This window comes from Leptonychotes weddellii, chromosome 2 (assembly GCF_054177405.1).
Source record: "Leptonychotes weddellii isolate Sample4059 chromosome 2, ASM5417740v2, whole genome shotgun sequence".
NCBI classification, from domain to species: domain Eukaryota; kingdom Metazoa; phylum Chordata; class Mammalia; order Carnivora; family Phocidae; genus Leptonychotes; species Leptonychotes weddellii.
In genome coordinates, this window is record NC_138370.1 from 89931909 (window position 1) to 89952202 (window position 20294).

Consider the following 20294-nt stretch of genomic DNA (forward strand, 5'->3'; position numbering starts at 1 on the left):
TCTTCTCAAGAAGATTTCCTCAATGGTGGAGGCATATGAGGGCCATATTTCATCAGCCATCCAATAATCAGTGAAGTGTTAACTTATTTACACTCTCTAATTGTAGTCACTTCAGATTTCTTATATCATTTTCTGAGAAATATATTTAATATTGTTTGGATATCTTATTTTACATTTGACTCACCCTAGGAAAGAAAAGATGCTTCTCTAATTATAGGCCCTAAGTGAATTGTATTATTTAATAGCCACCTTTGAATCAAATAAAAATGAAAGAATCAAGGAGGTTTATTTAGCACTTAATCTTTTTGAGAAAAGCCTAAGATTGTTCTGTTCTGCATATGGGGGGGGGGGTTAAAACGACAGAGGAAAGAGAATTGCAGAAAATGCCATTTGATTTTTGTCTGCATTTGATAAAGGGGGACATAATAGTCTGGATAATTGTCATTAAATATAAGCATAATGGAGAGGAGATTTAGCATGGGAACTGTAGGGGCAGTCAGTGGTGAACTAACTCACTGTGAACAAGTTATTCATTTATTTGTTCCTCAGTTTTCTCATCTAAATTGGGGTAATGGAAATAACAATACCTATCTCATAGGACTTTTCTTTACTTGGAAAAATGTTTAAAACAGACAGGTAGATAGTACGTACTTGTCAGATAATAGCTATTATTATTTCCCATATGAAAATCCATTAGTTTTCAGTTGAATTTCTCTCCAAATTGGATTTGAATATAAAGTCTTCACTTTTTGGATTATGGGCTTTAGAGCACTGGTTCTCAAAAACTGGGTTGCTCATTGGATGGAAACTCCTGGGCAGTTGAAAATAATGTATTTATGCCTGTATCCCACTCCTAGGGATTCTGATTTAACTGGAATGGGGAAAGGCCTTAACATTGTGAGTAATCAAAACTCTCCAGGTGATTGTAATGTGCATCAAAGTATGAAAACAGTTCAATAGAATGCCTTTCTTCAGTTACAGGGAACAAAAGACAAGCCAGTGATTAAAAAAAAGAAAGAAAGAAAGAAACGAAAGAAAGAAAGGAAAGAAAGAAAGAAAGAGAAAGAAAGAAAGAGAAAGAAAGAAAGAAAGAAAGAAAGAAAGAAAGAAAGAAAGAAAGAAAGAAAGAGAGAGAGAGAGAAAGAAAGATAGATTTGTTCTTAGTGTCTGGAATAACGCCATAGACAAATTCAACCGCAGGAACTCAATTACATCTTGCTTCTATATTCTGCCTTATTTATGTCATCTGCTCCCAAATTGCCAAATTGAAATATCATGTTTGCAAAAGGTTTAAGTCCTAATAAGATACTGCTTTTACTCCTGAAGTATAATGCCAGCCTGAGTGGGTTTTCTATTCTTTATAGTTGCTGCTTAATGTTATCACCACCACTTTCCCAACTGTATTAGTTTCTTTTGCTCTGTAATACATTATTACAAATGTAGCACCCATTTAATTTATTAGCTCCCAGTTCTGTAAGTCAAAAGTCTGAACACGGAGTTGCTGGGTTATATGCCTAGGTTGTCACACTGCTAAAATCAAGTTCTCACATGGCAAGGTTTTAACTCTAGGCTCTGGAGAGGAATTCACTTCCAAGCTCATTCTTGTTGTTGGCAGAGTTTGGTTCCTTGGGTTGTAGAATTGAGGTTCCGCTTTTCTTGCTGGCTGTCAGCCGGGGTCCTCTCTTAGCTCCTAGAGACTACCCGCAGTTTTCTTTCCTTCAGGCCAGTAGAAAATAATGGTTTTTCTGACTTCCAATCATAATTCTCTGTGACCAGACCAAAAAAAAAAAAAAAGCAAACAAACAAAAACAGCTCTTTGAATTTAAAAGATCCAGTTCAGCAGCTATTCCAGATGTCTGTTGTCTAAGTCTTGCCTTGTGATACTCTCAGTCGCCTATAGAACTTGTACTGTTGTCCTGGATCCCCATTTCCCAACCTTCAACTCCAACTCTGTGTTTCCAATTACATTTTCCCAAGGCAACAATTAGATAATTTGATAAAAGAACCTGCTTGGTCCACTGATAGATTGAGAATAGAAGAAAGTCTTAATAGACTTTCTTTATACCCTCTGCATGGGATAAGTTTCCTTATTTCAAATGTCCACTCACAGTCTACTTTGATGGTTGGGCTATAGTGGGCCCTCTGAGAAAGTGCTTTATGACCAGAGGGAAGACCATTTCTTATTACAGGAAATATGTTGGAAAAAACTCATTTTTTTAAAAAAATAGAATTTTGAAAGCATTCCAAGTGAAACAGATCATGAATATTCTTCTGCTCCCCAAGGTAGAAGCTGTAAATAAAGATGAAGATTTCTTATGCTGGGAAATGACACTGATTAAATATGGAGTAAGGGTGTTTATGTGAGTATTTTGGCCCAGTTATAAGCATTTTTCTTTTCCCTAGCATAGATCCCAGGTATTAATTTTCCTTACAGGCTGATAGTCTTACTGTTGCACAGCATTAACAATACAGGTGAAAAATAGGGTTTGTAAGTTTACTACTGTGGGCCCAATGGTCACTTATTTCAAACTTGATTTCTTTTTTTTTTTTTTAAAGATTTTATTTATTTATTTGAGAGAGAGAGAGAGAGAAACAGCATGAGAGGGGATAGGGTCAGAGGGAGAAGCAGACTCCCCGCTGAGCCGGGAGCCCGATGTGGGACTCAATCCCAGAACTCCAGGACCATGACCTGAGCCGAAGGCAGTCGCTTAACCAACTGAGCCACCCAGGCGCCCTTCAAACTTGATTTCTGATATGACTTTGTTATTTGGTCCTTATATATTTGCAGCTAAAGACTGTATTAAATGCTTTTGACTTCTCTAAAACCTGTAGCTGTTTTGTAGAAATTTGCTAATAATTAATACCACATCTTTCCGCAAAAATATTTTCTCCTATGACATAGGGAAGTACAATAGGTCACTTTTCTTGTTCATACAGTCAGTATCCACAAAGTTCCAAATGCTGGTATCCGCTATGCTGTACACCTCTATATCCTTGGTCTTTGTGATCATTCAGTTCTTAGCATCAGTTTTAGGTCAGTGAGCCACAATGTCTTACCGTTTATTTTCTTCCTAGACATTGAAGCAGAATCTTAAGCAATACACACATCCCTAAAAATCCCCATAAAAAATTAACCAATCATGTTTCTTTGTTTGGTTTGCCACAGGGTATACAATCTTTGGAACATCTAGGCTTAGGATGTAGGTACTAAAGGGAGAGCTTGCTAAGCATGTTGACATTCCTACTCCTCAGATTCCTTTTGTGGATCCCAATATTTCTTCCTTTACATACCTCCAAAAAAGCAATCGCTTTTTATCTGTCTTTAAAGCTTAATAAATATTTTAACTTACAACCCCTTCAGTTTTGCTAATTGAATTACTTGGATTAATGATTTCTACTGAAAACTTATTTGTAGCAAATAAAGGTAAAAGAGAAATATTGCATGTCCCCAATATCCATTTAATTTTTACTTATTTGTATTTCTAATAATTTATGGCTCTTCCTACAAGAGAAACTTTCTTATAACTAGAATTACTTGAGATTAAGAAAATTCTCAGTTTGTCTTATAGATTTATTAGAACAAACAATTAAAAACAAAAAGAAAGAAAGAAAATGCTTCAAGTCCAGTAATGTAGTACTAGGGTTGTCCGCTTCAATCATCTGAATATTTTCAAGAAGATAATGTAAAAAGCTGGGAGAGAGCTGGCTATGAAGATCTAAGTATAGAAACAGTGGATATGATAAGTGGAGGGCCATATTCAGAAGACAAGGAAGAATGAGATTGAGACTTATAAGAGAAAATCATGTTTGCAAGCAATTATAAAACTCTCTTACCGAAACTACCGCTTATTTCCATTTCAGACACTAACTTGAAATTTGAAGACCTAAATTAAATTAAATTTCTCTTAGTTTTAGTTTTCCTTATTTAAGAAAAATGAGAATCATTTGGTTTGTTTTTATGAAGTACTATCATGATACCTTCTCACTTGAAAAGCACTGATCTTTAGAAATACTGGCCATGTGACCACAGTTGGAATTGTTGGAAATATGGGGCACTGGTCTGGTAAGGAACTGGTGGTGTTGATGGTGGGGAGATGTTTGAGGGTTTCCTGAAAATGCAAAAGGATCCACAAACAAAGCAACTTTTGGGCAAAGCAGATGTTCAAATATAGTGACAGTCTAAATGACAAAGTCAGAGGTCAAAGGCAGGAATGAACCATCTGGGCGAAGCTGGGCAGGATGAAGACAGAACTGGAGCTGATAGCAAAGTAGAAAGGGAGATAGTTTAGACAAACAACACAAAAATCAAAGGATGTTTGCCTTTATTAGCCAGAGGGAAACCTGGAACCAGACTACCTAGGTTGAAATCCTGGCTCTCCTATTTACTATATCTGTGATATTGGTCAGGTTAATTAATGTGTTTAAGTATTTGATTCCTCATATATAAAATGGGGAAATTATAGTAAAATCATCTAGTAATATTGTGAGAATTAAACGAATCAACATATGTAAAGTGCATAAAACATTAGTGTATACCTAACAGATGTTACTTTTACATTGTTTTTGTTTTTATTAAGGTGAATGAAATTAAATCAAATAGTTAATGTTCTAGGCACTATGCCTTTTTAAATATTTCCAACATCCCTGTGATATATTTGTTACACCTCTTCGAAAGATGAAGAAACTAAGTTTTAGACAGGAAAAAAATGACCTCTCCAAGGTTTCACAGTTGAAAAAAAAAGATATGGGATGAAGATTAAGATACCTCTGACTTCCCAGATGATATATGGTTTTATTTTCACTACTTCACAACTATGTATAACATGAAAAGTCTCACTAAAGGCTATGTAATTTTAGATGGAAAAGTAAAGTGATTCTGCTGGATAAAGAGGAAAGAGATGAGCTGGTTTTGCTTTGACAGAATTTGGTGCATTTTAATTGGGTCTTGACTGTGCATGCATGTTAGGTAGCTAGGTAAAAAGCAAGTAAGATTTTAAAAGCAAAGAATAGTTTAAAAAATCACGTTGTAGGTGTTCCTTGTACATCATCATGGAGGTGTGGTGATTGATATATTAAAGTAACTGAGTTACTTTGTATGACCAGAACATAGAATGATGAAGTCAGCAATTGGAAGAACATCTAGGCAGGTGTTTGGGGCTACATTACCAATGGTCTTGAATTATATAGTGAAGATTTTCATCTATATACTGTAGATAGTGAGGAAATGGGTAAGAATTTTTTCAATGGAAGATGAAAATAATAAAATATGTACTGAAAGAACTCTGGTAGCAAGGCAAAGGGTATTTTTGTTGTGAGAGAAAGTGGGCAAAGGGTATCATCAGACTCTAAAACTAGGCATGATAATGAGCTTTTTCATTAGGATAATGGAAATAGGATGGAATCCTTAGATAAGTAATTAAAGAAAATAAGACTCAAAAGCTATATTTAATATTAGAAGCTTAGAGACCATTGTGAATGGTAGGTTTTTTGGCTGTGGCAACTGATTAAAAGATGATTCATTGTTATGTGGGAAGACAGGTGGAAAAGCAGACTTTAGAGGGAAAATGAGGAACTCAGTTTTGAACAAGTTAAGTTGAAGGTACGGTAAGATAAGTCTGATAAGGCAGTCTTTGAAACATATGTCTCTGATACTCAGAATACTGGCTGGGACTAAAGATGTAGACTTGAGTTCTGACTATGTAACTAATAGTTGAATTCCTGTGAATCATAAGATTACTGTGTCTATGAAGATAGAAGAGAATATGGATAGCAGTAGAGCCTTGGAAAAAACAGTATTTAAATAGCAAAAAAGGGGAAGTTGCTGTTAAAGAAGATGAAGCATAATCAAAGATTTAGGGAAGCTATGAAAACAGAGGTGTAATAGAAGATCAAAGATCAGGAAATTTCAAAGATAGGGCAGTGAGTTTTAGAAAATCAGGACTGTGGGGTCAAGAAGGATGAGGACTTCTAAGAAGTCACTGGATTTGACAACTATGAGACAATAGGAGATTTTTTTCCCAAGAACATTTTTAGTGGAGTAATCAGAGGAAAGGTAGATTATAATGAATGGAAGAATGAGTGAAAGTGAGAAGGAGGAGGCAGCAAATACAAATGACTCTTCTAAGAAGAGTTGAGTAGGCAGATGATAATTGATAGAGAATCAATTATTGGAAGAGAAAGCATGGTTTTCTTTGAGAAAAGAGCAAATAGAATTGATACAAGTGATTTTTTTTTTTTTTTAGTAAATTTTGAGGTGGAGCAGAGGTTGAAAATATTTGCTCCTAATGGTTTCTATTTCCTGATAGTATGAAACAAGGATATTTGCTGGGCTTCGAAATTGGATTTGAAATCTTCTACTAATGGTTGATTAAAGAATTGGGACAATAAGTGGATAAGTGTCAAATGTATTTTTAAAATAGCAAGAAAGTTGCATAGTGGTGTTGATTTCACTGCAATATATTCTTAGCAGCCTGGGAAAAGGAACAAAAGAAATGGACAGATGGGCTGACCCATAGTTGGAAACTGGCAAGGCAGATGTATAAAGTCAAAGAGTAAAAGGATATTGATCCAGCAAGATTCAGATAAGGAAAATTGGAATGGGAGAACTAGCTATATTCAATATCATTGCCACTGAGCTGATGTTTTAAAAAAGAAAGCAGGACTAAAAATAGGGATAAAAGTTTGTCAGTTATCTCTTACCTTTCATATTTTGCATGCATATTGTGATAAGAGGGATGAATTTTTAAAATAATTCCCAAGTTGCTGACATATGACTAAAAATTTTTTTTTTGTAAATATGTGACAGAATTGGCATAGTCTAAGTGAATAAAATAGCATCTTAGACTTCTATATGGACTTCATGAGACATCGAAAGTGAAACATGTGGGTTTCTCCAACTTGCCTGCCCAGTGACCTTAGGCGAGTCTTCCTTGTCCGAGCTTTAGTTTTCTCATTGGTGTAATACATGGTATACCAACCTCAAAAAGTTCTTTGAATTGTCAAATTTACTTAAAGTTTACTTAAAGCAAAATGATTCAAAGAGTACTGTTTCATGCCAGAAAAAGGGAGATGGTGGTTTCAAGATCAAACAAATTTGGGAAACTCTAGTGTGTTTTCCTCTTAAAGTGTACCAGAATTCTACAGAACATATTTGAGAAATCTTTCATTACATATATTCTCTTTGATTTATTCGGGTCCCAATAACTGTGAGGAATGCTACATCGGAAAATATGCTGTACGTTATGGCCAGAAGAGTAACCATTTTTGCTTAAATTTTGTTTTGAGAGTCTCCCACTTTATTTATAAATGTAAATCATCATATTATACTTGAAATGTTGGATTAAGATCAACCATAATTAAAAAAATATTATTCATATTTCTTTAGTGGCCATCAATTTCTCAGGCACAGAAAACCCTCAATATTCAGTATAAAATTTTAATTCATTTTATATGGCTGGCTGTGATTTGCTAATGTTTCTGTTCAGGATTTTTTACCTTTCTTAAAACATCTTTTTCAGGTTTTTGTATCAAGGTTATGCTGACTCCATAAAATGATATGGGAATTACTCCATTTTCTGTTTATGAGAAGACTTTTTGTAGGATTTTACTTGAATATTTGGAAAATTTTCTTGGTATGTTAATTTGGAGCTAGAGATTTCCTTATAAAAAGATGACAAATAAAGATATAGCAGTTATAGAAATACATTTTTTAATTTCTTCTTTTGTAAAGTTTTGATAAATTGTTTTTCTAGAAAATTTGCCAGATCATGTAAATTTTAAGGTTTACTGGTATATAGTTGTATATATATTTTCTTCATAAATTTTAAAGACTGTAATTATGTCATCTTTTTCATTCCCCATATTGGATAAGTTCTGCCTTCTCTCCCCCTTTTTTCTCTGAGTTTTGCCATATGTTTGTCAACATTTTTTGTCTTTTTGAAGAATAAATTTGTGGTTTTATTGACTTCTATCTGCTGTAAATTTACTTTTTTTCTGCTTTTACTGTATTTCCTTTTTTCTTTTAGTTTAATTTGCTATTTTCTAATTTCTAGAAATAGATGCATAGATCATTGATTTTCTTTTTTGTGCATGTGTGCAATATAAATGTTCAAGATTATAAATTTTTCTCCAAGCACATGTTTAGCTGTATTCCTCAGGCTTTGAGATATGGTTTTTTCATTGTCAATTAGTTAAAAAATATTTTATACTTTTCATTCTGATTTCTTCTTTGACTGTTTTTTTTTTTTTAGAATTTGGGGATTTTCTTATATTGTATTTCTGCTGTGGTCCGAGATCCTACTGTAAATAATTTTAATCTTTGCTTAGCCTTCCCTTATAACTTAACATATGGTTCATTTTGATAAATGTTTATATGAAAAGAAGGTATATTCTCTTATTGTGGTATGTGGTATTCTATATCAATCAGTTGGGTCAGATTTGCTCATTGTCATTCTTTTATGTGCCTACTGGATTTTTTTTTTTTTTTTTTTTTTGCCTACTGGATTTTTATCAGCCTATTTGAATAGTTAGAAAAATGTTAGTTCTCACTATAATTGAGGATTAATCAATTTTTCCTCTTAGTTCTGTTAATCTGTGCTGAATATACTTTGAAGCTAAACCATTAGATCGATAAAGATTTTGAATCTTTATATCTTTCAAGTGGACTCACCAGCTTATAAACATTTTGAAGTACCATTTATTCTCTAATAATACATATTGCCTTAAAGTCTATTAATATAACTATAAAATTTTTTTTGTTTTGGATTGTTACTTTTACTTTCAAACTTTATGTAGCTTTATATTTAAGATATGCCTTTTATAAGTAGTTTATTTTTCTTTAATAATGTCTCATGTTCTTTCTTTGGAGTATTTAGTCCATTTTTTATTAATATAACCGCTGAAATATTTTTTTTTAAAGATTTTATTTATTTGACAGAGAGAGAGCGAGAGAGGGAACACAAGCAGGGGGAGTGGGAGAGGGAGAAGCAGGCTCTCCGCAGAGAAGGGAGCCCGATGTGGGGCTTGATCCCAGGACCCTGGGATCATGACCTGAGCCGAAGGCAGACGCTTAACGACTGAGCCACCCAGGCACCCCATAACCGCTGAAATATTTCTATTTAAAGTTCTAAATAACTATTTTCCTACCTGTCCCATATGTTATCTATTATGCTTCTTCCATCCTTTCTTGTTTTCTTTAACTTAACCAAATGCAAGTATTTTATTATTTAGTCTCCCCCCCTTCCCTCCCCACTCAAATTAGCTTATTAGTCATACATTTCTTACTATTCTTTTAGCAGTTATTTTAGAGGTTACAACAAGCATTCTTGACTTAATACTGTCTACTATAAATTATTATTATCTCTTTCCCAATATTACTAGGATCGTAAAACAGTCTAATTTCACTTATTGCTTTACCAGTGCAATGACAGTATAGAATTGCCTACTTTCTTCCTGATTTTCCACCTGTCCTTCAGAGTAGATCTGTAATTTGAGGGGCATCTGGGTGGTGCATTTGGTTAAGTGACCAACTCTTGGTTGTGGCTCAGGTCCTGATCTCTCAGGGTCATGAGATTGAGCCCTGTGTCAAGCTCTGCACTCATCGTGGAGACTGCTTAAGACTCTCCCCCACTCCACCCCTCCTACCTGTGTGCACACAGGCTCTCGCTCTCTCTCTCTCAAATAAATAAATAAATCTTAAAAAAAGATGTGTAATTTGAGTCATATGTGGGTTAGATGAATAGAAGCATAAAGACAAGTAGAAGTTCATATTATATATAAATGTAAACTCTTTTATCACACATTATTGTTGCACATATTTAACTGTATTTTTCTATATTTCAGTGAGATTTGAGTATCAGAGATGTTTGAGAAGTAGAGTCTCTGTGAAAAACACTATGGGAAAATTAAAAAAGTAGACCATTATTTTGCAGTAGTATTTTGCTGTGTATGCTTGGGTGAAAGAGAGAATGACTATATTACTTTTAGAGAAGGTTTAAAAAGTTTTGATTTTTCATTCACATCAGGAAAAAGTTTAAAACAAGCCACCATACTCCTTAGTCCCAGAATGAAAGTTTTGAGAACACATAATAATTTATATTAAGTCAAGTGAGCTTTAAGGAGCCCTAAATTTCACATAACATTATTCACTAAAAGTCATGAATACATTTGAGAATAAACATTAGGTTTCTAATTTTAAGAATATTTATTTTAAAATGAAAATTCCTAGTATTTTTTTAATTGTGAATGGGAAGAAAAGTATTATAAACTTTTGCAAAGACCTTGTGTGTGTTTGTCTCAGTGATAGCAAAAAATGTCTGGATAGTTTGGACTGAATCACAAAAGAAAAGACAGGGCGTTTAGAATTGGTATCACTGTTGTAAATGTAACCAGTGTGTACCATCTGCTTTCCCTTCTACTTCTGCAGGCTTTTCACTGATCTGGCTGATTTCATGAAGCAGGCTTTTCACTTCCTCAACCACTCCTGACATTGTGTCCCTTCTGCATAAGCCACTTGCCCAGCTCAGTCATCTATCCCTACACGCTTGCCTAAGACACTATTTGTGTTCATTTCAAGCCATTAAGCCTGATAATTTTAATTTCTTTTCTAAATCTTCTGGATTTCTTATATTTGTTTAATTATATTATACATTCCAGTTTATTTAAAGTACATTCTTTATTCTATCACAGTTAACATAACTAATACTGTGTTGTAGCTGGGACACATTCCAGGCCTGGATCTCAAAGGGTGACTGTCAGATGGATAGGATAAAGTCAGTGAGACAGAACCTCTCCACTGAGTCTCAGGAGGCTCTTGTGTTTCAAATGTGTTAATGGAACTGTCCAGGTGGAAACCAGAGGTGTCATATCTGGGTTTCCTCCCTAGGGTTCCATAAATTCTCTTTCCTGGGATTCTGAATTGCTTTCTGAAGTTGCATTAAAAAATTTAATGTATTGGAAGTGTTTTCTTGTAAGGCTCTCTTTTTTAAAGTAAACTATTTTTATTCTTCTGGACCACATTTAAAATTATTTTAAATAATCAATTATTTATAGTAATATTTTTTGTTGCTCTACTTGGACATTACACAAAAGCAATTTAATACAGAAGCAGTCATGTGACTAAAATCTTAAAAATGTCCATTTTTTGTCAAATTTCTGATACAGTATTTTTCTAATAATCAAGGCAGTTACATCAGGCAGAGAGACTATTCTTTTGGATTATGGAAATAATTATTTCTGGCCCAAAGAGAACCTTTTGACTCTGATTACATTTTAATAAAAATCAAAGACCGGGCGCCTGGGTGGCTCAGTTGGTTAAGCGACTGCTTTCGGCTCAGGTCATGATCCTGGAGTCCCCGGATGGAGTCCCGCATCGGGCTCCCTGCCGAGCAGGGAGCCTGCTTCTCCCTCTGACCCTCCCCCCTCTCATGTGCTCTCTCTCTCTCATTCTCTCTGTCTCAAATAAATAAATAAAAAAAAATCTAAAAAAATAAAAATAAAAATAAAAATCAAAGACAGCAGTTTTTGGTAGGCTTTTTTGGTTATCTCTCTCTCTGAAGGGACAAGAAATGACATATTCAAGTCTGAAAATGAGTATAGGTTGTGCAAAATCTCAAATGTTTTATTTGCATCTAGACAGCTGCAAAGCTGAAGAGAATTATTTTTTTTATTTATTTATTTTTAGATTATTTATTTATTTATTTGAGAGAGAGAGAATGAGAGAGAGAGCACATGAGAGGGGGGAGGGTCAGAGGGAGAAGCAGACTCCCTGCCGAGCAGGGAGCCCGATGTGGGACTCCATCCAGGGACTCCGGGATCATGACCTGAGCCGAAGGCAGTCGCTTAACCAACTGAGCCACCCAGGCGCCCTGAAGAGAATTATTTTTATATCTACTAGTTAAGATCGCAGTAATATATATTCATTTCACATGGTGGCAGAGGTGTCCTTAAATCGTAGATAATTGTCATTAACTTATATTTATGCAATTCAAATGGGTCACTAGTTCGGCTGAAAATAATCAAAGTGAACAGAGTCAGCAAGGGGAGCTCTTTGTATTGTTAGGTTACGTACATAACTATTTTTCCATTTGTTGAGCCTATAATATAATTGAAAGCATGGCTATTAAAATATTTAAAATTTGGTGACAGGAGTATGATCAGAGATTTCAAACAAGAAATACCTTTAGTGAAAGATTTTTTTTGTTTTTTTTATTATTATTATTTATTTATTTGAGACAGAGAGAATGAGAGAAAGAGAGAGCACATGAGAGGGGGGAGGGTCAGAGGACGAAGCAGACTCCCCGCCGAGCAGGGAGCCCGACGCGGGACTCGATCCAGGGACTCCAGGATCATGACCTGAGCCGAAGACAGCCGCTCAACCAACCGAGCCACCCAGGTGCCCCTGTTTTTTTTTTTTAATACATTTTTAAAATGCCACAGGCTCTCTCAAATTCTCAATATAAAGTACACATTTATATCTTATTATTAATTCCATTTCACAGTTCACACTCTGAAAGCATTAATAATAGATTTGTCTATGCACTATAATGAATGAACTCGCATTCTTAATTGCCACACAACATTTCTTTAAGCTGCTCAACAGTATAAATGTTATTTATTTATTTATTTTTTTCAGTGAGGAAACATGCTCAGAAAGATTGCGATTTATAGATCAAAAAGCTAATAATTATCAGAAATGGGGTTTGAGTTAGTTCTATCTGAATCTAGAGTTTGCCCCCATTACTCCTATCAGTCTTTCAGTATCTTCAATCCATACCTCTCTATTTCTTACTTAAGCAAGAAAATAGAGTATAGCAAATAACAATTGTAGTTATCTCTGAGCTGGCTGGATCAATTAAAAGAATCTGTATTTTCTCTGTAAGCATTTAAAGCATTTGTTATAAATATTTTTATTTTTATTGAAACAAAAATATCAACTCTCCATGAATAGTCCTACATTGACAGAGTATTGGGATTGATATAGGAAAATAAATTATTGACCACTGTGCATAAAATATCTTTTTTAGTAATAAGTAATAATTAAGAATGATCATCAAATAGCACACTGTTGTTCTAATAGTGACAGGACATAGTTCCAGCCTAAATATATTTGATTCCAGCTGTGTAGCAATATAGTCAAATTATCAGAGTAGAATTGGCCATTCTTGTATTAGGATAAACGGGCTTTTGGAAGTATGAAATGAGAAAATGGGAAAATAATGAGTTATTAACAAAACAAGTGGTAGAGTCAAAAGTTTGAAGACCTAACCGATATGTTAGATATTACAATAAGGATTTTGAAAGAAAAAAAAAAATGTGTGTCTTGTTTGAGTTCTGACCTGAACAAGCCAATTATTAAAAGCAATTATGAGAAAATTGGGACATTTGAAACTTGGTAGATGTGTATTATATGATATTAAGAAATGATTTTTGTTTTCTTTATGTGTGATAATGCTTTGAGGGTACTTAGAGTGAAATGCTATGATGTCTGGGATTTACTTTAAACTAATTCAGTGGAGAGAGGGGAAGGAGGTTGGTGATAGTTGCATATGGATATCTATGTTCTTGTGTGTTGTTTAATAATTCTAATAAGAAAGTTAAGAAAAAAAGAACAAAGACAAAGATAGTGACTTAACTAGTAGTGCACTTGTGTGATGGCGAACTTTACATTAATGGTAAGGACAGAGATATACCGAAGATGTGTCCGGGATTGTTTGGGTGAATCTTTACTGCTCTTAACGACTCCTTAGTACTAGTACAGTGGAAAGTATTAAATGAGATGTTTGCCTTGAATCACATAGAACAATGCCTGCCTGTAAAACAAATTCCAGACTTAAGAGCTATTCATTTTATTTCCATAAAGTTTGGGCTAAAATCAATACTGCCTATAACTATATATTATTATATGTATATTAAAGAAATCTTAGTAGTTTGGGGCAAATTCTTATTTTACCTATAAGTTTAGTTAGGTTGAAGAATTTGAACTCTTACTACACTTTACTAAGCCACAGGGAAATCTAAGAAAAATAAGACACAGTACCAGTGTCCCTGTATATATGAACTTCTGCAAAGGCAGACCTATGAAGAAAAACACATGACAAGCAAATAAGGAAACAAAGACACAAAGTTTAAGTGACTCTCCTAAATTATAACTGCTAAATAGTGTCAGGGATGAGAGTCCAAATATCAGGTCTATGTGCTTCTCATAGATTACATCTTTGTTTCAAAAGAACAGGTTGGAATAGACAAACAAAATGTAAGCTAACTACTTGAAGAACTTACGTATATTCATCAAGCTGACTCAGATCTGTGGCTGTAGTTGTCTCTCATTTACTACTGGCGTCTCCAGGCTAGCCCAGGACTTGACTTGAGCTAGACGTGCAACAAGTATTTGTTAAATAAATAAACACACATTTGTATTTGATCACCCTTTATGTGGATGATTTATTATTATTCATAAATAAGTCCTCTGTGCTTTTATAGTTTAGTTTGTAAGATAAACATAATAAGCCCTGAAAGGGAAGTAATAATAGATGATTAAAAAAAAGAGTAGTAACTAATACATATCTTTTTCTTTTTTCTTTTTTTTTAAGTAAGCTCTACACCTGATGTGGGGCTTGAACTTGTGATCCTGAGATCAAAAGTTGCATGCTCTACCGACTGAGCCAGCCAGGCACCCCAATAACTGATAAATTTCCAATATTTTTTCAAAAAAAGTGAAGTAGTCAAGTCCAAGGAGAGGATTCCCAAACCACCTTGTTTAAAAGCAAAACTTATGTATGTTTTAAATCATGTGCTTATATGAGACTATTTTGCTGCTTATATTATCAAATATTTTCATTCCTGTCAGAGAGAATGAGGGAAATAATTATAATCGTTCTTATGTAAGGATTCAATGCAATACTTTTTGTTTATGTTAATTCCAAAGGTGGGGCGTCAATTCTTCATAATTACTGAAATTCTTACACAAACAATTTTTAATTTTTAATTTTGATTTAAAATTAAATGTGATTAGTATGTTTTTGCATAAGATGGGAAATAATGGGTGCATGGGGTTCTGAAATGGTGGTGTATTGACTTAGATAAAAAATTAACAGTTGCTAATAAGATCCATCCATGGCTTTTGAAAGATTTTTAGATTTTACTACTGTATTATTCCCTTTAACTCACACAAATAGTGAACCCTTCTTATACTCATGTATTTTTTTATGTTTTTCTCTGAGCCTGGCTTCTAACTGAGCTCCCTCTGGAGGACTATGCCAAACCAATATGATTCTTGCCTACATATATGCACGGATTTCTTAGAAAACAAGATTGTAGAACTATAAAGGTTGACATGTGCTTATTGTGAGAAGTGGGAAAGTGACAGATGTGGAGAACATTTCCGAGGAGTCCAACTGGTCCATAGACGAGCACAACCGTATCTGATTAGGCCAACGGCTCTGACTGTCCAATTTGTACGACAGCCTGGAGGTCTCATTGTTTTTCAGCTCACTTAGCAATTAATGGTGCCATTGTTTTGGGCCAGCCCATTTGCAGAGAGATATTTGCTGGCAAAATCAAAGCTTAAGAAGATATAATGAGAGTAACCGAAGTGACTCTTACTATACAAAGCCCACAAGCTATAATTGTGAGCTTAGAAGTTCAGGAAATTCTTCCACAAATAAGTACCACTTACATTTTTTTTTTTAAAGATTTTATTTATTTATTTGACAGAGAGAGACACAGCGAGAGAGGGAACACAAGCAGGGGGAGTGGGAGAGGGAGAAGCAGGCTTCCTGCTGAGCAGGGAGCCCGATGTGGGGCTCGATCCCAGGACCCTGGGATCATGACCTGAGCCGAAGGCAGCCGCTTAACCAACTGAGCCACCCAGGCGCCTCACCACTTACATTTTTTAAAAGGGCTGCCAAGGAAACCTGAACTGTAATTAAAATGAGCTCTTTGAAAAGTTATTTTTCTTCAGCTATAATTATTAAATGTATTTCTTTGTCTTTTTGTATTCTAATTTGTTAAAACTATATTCTGAGAATTATTATTTTTGAATATTATTAATACTTTAAAAACGTATTCCTTCATGCCATCAAAATAATAATATTTTAAAACTTTTCACAAAAGTCTATTAAAGCAATGTGTTTACCACTTCATTTAAAGTTATAATAGTGAACCACTGAGAATCGGGATAACTCCCCACCTCTAACCCTGTCCATAACTTTGCTTGCATTCATTGAAAATGTGCTGTGGGCTAGATCTTGATTTGGAATAATGAAATCAGGTTCTAAAATGAGTAGAAAAATTCAATGTTCCTGGTCACTTTTAGGTTTTATCAGTGCAAGGCATGATTTAAAAAAATCTATGGGTGAGGAGCTCTTAGTAGACTTATGACCAGAAAAATAATATTAAAACCAATGGTTCATTAAAATATAATGGCTTTAGAAAACTTGAAAACCAAAAGAAGGGGGAAAAAGTACCTGAAATACTAATATCATTATCCCATAATAACATTAAGGTTAAAATAATAAGAGGAGGAATATTAAAAAGTTCTCTTCTTATAGAGTAATAGTTAACTTGCTTCTGCCAGTTTTGGCAAGCCCTTTGTATGATTTTTTAGATGGATCTGGACTGACACATGGAAGTAATTCAGCTACGACTCTACCACAAAACAAGACTCTTCAATAGCATCTTCATCATCTAATGTCAACATCAGATTAATCTTTATAAAAATAAAGCCAGTTAACTCTATTGTCTATGCATTTCATATAATTTATTGCAAAGCTAGATTGTTTATTAACAGAACATAGACAATCTATGATTCTTTTTCTTTTTTTTATACAGCTTATCTTTCACTTTTGATGTTCATTTTCTCAAAATAACTTCTCTATTGGTAGTTAGATACAGAAAAAGTAATAGACTGTGGAGCCAGATGGACTGACTTGCCATTTCTCTAAAGACATAGTATATGTTGATGTGCATATTTTTGCTGTAAATTTGGTTCAGAGATATTTACTAAGTAGTGATATGTTAGAATTTGTTTTTAGCACTTGAAGTAGCATTATTATGAAATAGGAATATTTTGCTAAACTGGTATTTAACGACTTTTCATCTTTGATGATTCAGTGAATAGGGTAGTAGTATCTCAAAATTATGATATATTCAGTAGAAGCACATTAGGTATAAGGGACTCTTATCTGAAAATCTTATGTTGAAGTACAGCTCCTTTTCCTTTTTTTAGTATTGATATAAGAATTATCCTCAGCTTTCCCTTTTCTTTCTAGTCTTCCCTTGTAAATCACCAGTGGCTTTACCATCTACTTATTCATGGATGATTTTTTGCATATACATACCTATTTTCAACCTCTCATTTGTGCCTTACAATGCACCACTCCCTTTCCAATTTCCTATGTTCATCTTTTCACTTAATATGTCCTCATACTTCATAATTGACATTTATGAACTCAATGTGTGGTCTTTCCTCTCCTGACTGATTTGCCTTCTGACTACCCTAAATCTTACTGCCTGCAACAACTTCCAGTATATTAATTACTAGGTTTGATGTGGATGTTTTGCCTGACCAATGCAGTGTGCCATTCTTCCCACTGATGCATATGCATTTCTTTCGAGGTTATGTGTAAAAATATATGAGTAAGGTGTATTATAGCTGATTTAATTGGCAAAGGATAACAGGTTTGTAGTGCTTCCCTGTTATTTCCTTCTAAAACACTGTTTTTCCTTTTGTAATATCACTGAAGTTTTTCATACTTTTTTCCATAGTATACTTAGTGTCCACAGTCCAGGTCAGTTTGGACAGAACACAGCATCTTACAAGTCACAGGTGCTTAATGAATGCTTGGTGATTCATAAAACAATCTGAAAATGCTGTTTAGAACATTTAGAAATGTCTTTATTTTTCTTGAAAATTTTTATCTCCTTATACCAGCATGAATGGCTCATAACTGTTTTAAAAATGCAATATAAACTGTATAGCTAAAACTCAAGCTCTTTGTCTTCTTTGCTAATTGATAATTCCAATGTTTTTGCTTTTAAATGCACCAATCCAATGATATTTATGTAGCATCTTCAATTTTCTTTTACTAAGACAGTTGTACAGTTAAAAAATATCGTTAGGGGCACCTGGGTGGCTCAGTTGGTTAACATCTGCCTTCAGCTCAGGTTATGATCTCAGCCCATTCTGGGGTCCCTGTTCAGCAGGCAGTCTGCTTCTCCCTCTGCCCCTCCCCCTGCTCATGCATGCTTTCTCTCTCTCTTTCTCTCAAAGAAATAAAATCTTTAAAAAAATGTTGTTAATTCCATATAATCATGTGATATCTTCTCCGTATATTCTGTTAGTATTTTGAGTTTGGGCTTTGTCATTGACTGCTAAGTAATGACTGAGCTTTGGATTCTGGAAGTGCGGTACAAGTGCCTGGAACCGGGTCATCAAGGACCAAATGTCCTTCTGCCATATTTTTCATGTTGGCCAAAGTTCTCAAACTCATGGTTCTCTTAGGACCTTACTTTCAACAAATACCATTTAATGTTTGGAAAAAGCTGAACTTCTGAGAGAAATGTGACATGAAATGTACCACAATGCCACATGTTCAATTTAAGGCAATACAGGTTAGTAGCTAATAGGAAATCATGTGACAGTAACAAGATGGTCCAATTTTTCACTTGGATGATTTCTTGACAAAAGTCTAAATAGTAGACTCCACAGAATATTTGTTTCACACAATGTATTTTTAAATTTTTTAACTTCAAAATATCTAAATAGCATAGAGTACAACATAATAAAGCCTAGCATTTGTAAGAAAAGGTGACTGTAATTTATCAATTTTTAACCTTACTTGTCTCTTCATTAACTTGGTGAATTTATCGAGACGCGTTAAATTTCCTTGTTGATGTTGGCAAAGAGTAATCTGACAAAATGCTGTGAAACATGTGGTTCCAACTCACTAGAAGTCTAATCCTAAATGCCTGAGTGAATTATAGGATAATGGGATGAATATTAGCATCAAGCAACTAGAAAAACGCAGAAACTTTCAGATTTCTCAAGACCATTTGTAGTTTAGAGCAAAATACAAATATGCTTTATAATGGCTTCTGCCCTTGAAAGTGTGATATGAAATACTTAAAGTTCTTGGAATTATATGTGAATATTTTATTGAAATACTAAATTCATAGGAACTTTGAAAAAATATGTATTTAGATTATTTTACTATCTCTGACTTTTAGCAAAATTCAATCACTCTTCTCATCAACTTAAGCATCCAACTTGATGTTTAAGTTTTGGGTTGAATTATGTAGCTATAGAATAATGTTTATAGAAGTACATGCAAGAACCGAAGTATACTGATATTTGATAGTGTCAACATTTTATTTACCTTTCACTAAAAAACCCCCTGAAAACTCAGATTTAATAACTAATAAATTTATTAGAACCTCAAATATTAGTCTTTATGGTGTGGAATTTGGATATTTTTTTCTAGCATAATAAATACACCCAGAAAAAGCAAGATTTTAGTAGATCCAGATTAATGCATTATGATTGCCATCACTCTATGGCTTCAAACACCTACCTGCCTGGGGGCATAACTTTGAACATTTTCAAATCAAATGCTATAGAATAAAATATTTATAAATATGGAGCTAGTTGGAAAAATTTCAAATAATAATCAAGAATATATCAAGTATAAAGTGTACCATGGAGGCCACAAAGACCTATATAACCTTCATTAAATATCTCTTTCTGTTAAGCGACAAACCCAAAGTATTCAGAGAAAAAAACTAAGTGCCAAGTGTATGACCGTCATCTTAAGTACAATAGAAATGCAAGTTCTGTGTCTTTTATACAAAATGAATTTTATGTACTATTTTTATTAATGTTAATCCTGACAATAATCTTGTAGGATATGAAGATGGTGCATCTCAGAAACGTTAAAAAAATATTGCCTATAGCCACAGAAGTAGTGACTGACAGGGCTAAATCTTACATTCTCTGTTCTCTAAAGTTAATGCTATTTCCAGTGTGTGTGTGTGTGTGTGTGTGAGATTATTCATTTATTAGTAAGAGTTGAGAGCAGAAAATAATGTGGGACCTGGTAAGCAGCTTAAATTTAATGGAATAAATAAGCTTTAAGCCTCTTTCTAGAATTGGAATAATTTAAATAGGGGAAGGGCTCTCCAGATTGAGGTAATGGCGTAAACTGCAAGTTAGGCATGTAAGGCCTTTCTTCTAAATGATGGCTCTTTAGATAACTTTTCTTCTAGTCCTGCACTCAGTACTGTATTGTAGAGCCTCATCA

The 20294-nt window shown here is 34.1% G+C and overlaps 1 long non-coding RNA gene across 6 annotated transcripts in view; it reads left to right on the plus strand.

The window, feature by feature from the left end:
* LOC115942825 (uncharacterized) overlaps window positions 1-20294 on the plus strand; it is a 455446-nt gene that overhangs the window by 395715 nt on the left and 39437 nt on the right. For 2 of the 6 annotated variants that reach the window (XR_014143164.1, XR_014143168.1), the window contains one exon: window positions 14589-15651. The exons of the other annotated variants lie outside the window; for them this stretch is intronic. This is a non-coding gene — a long non-coding RNA (uncharacterized LOC115942825). Of the gene's footprint in view, window positions 1-14588; window positions 15652-20294 lie in introns of those variants that run through there. 6 annotated transcript variants of the gene reach the window in all.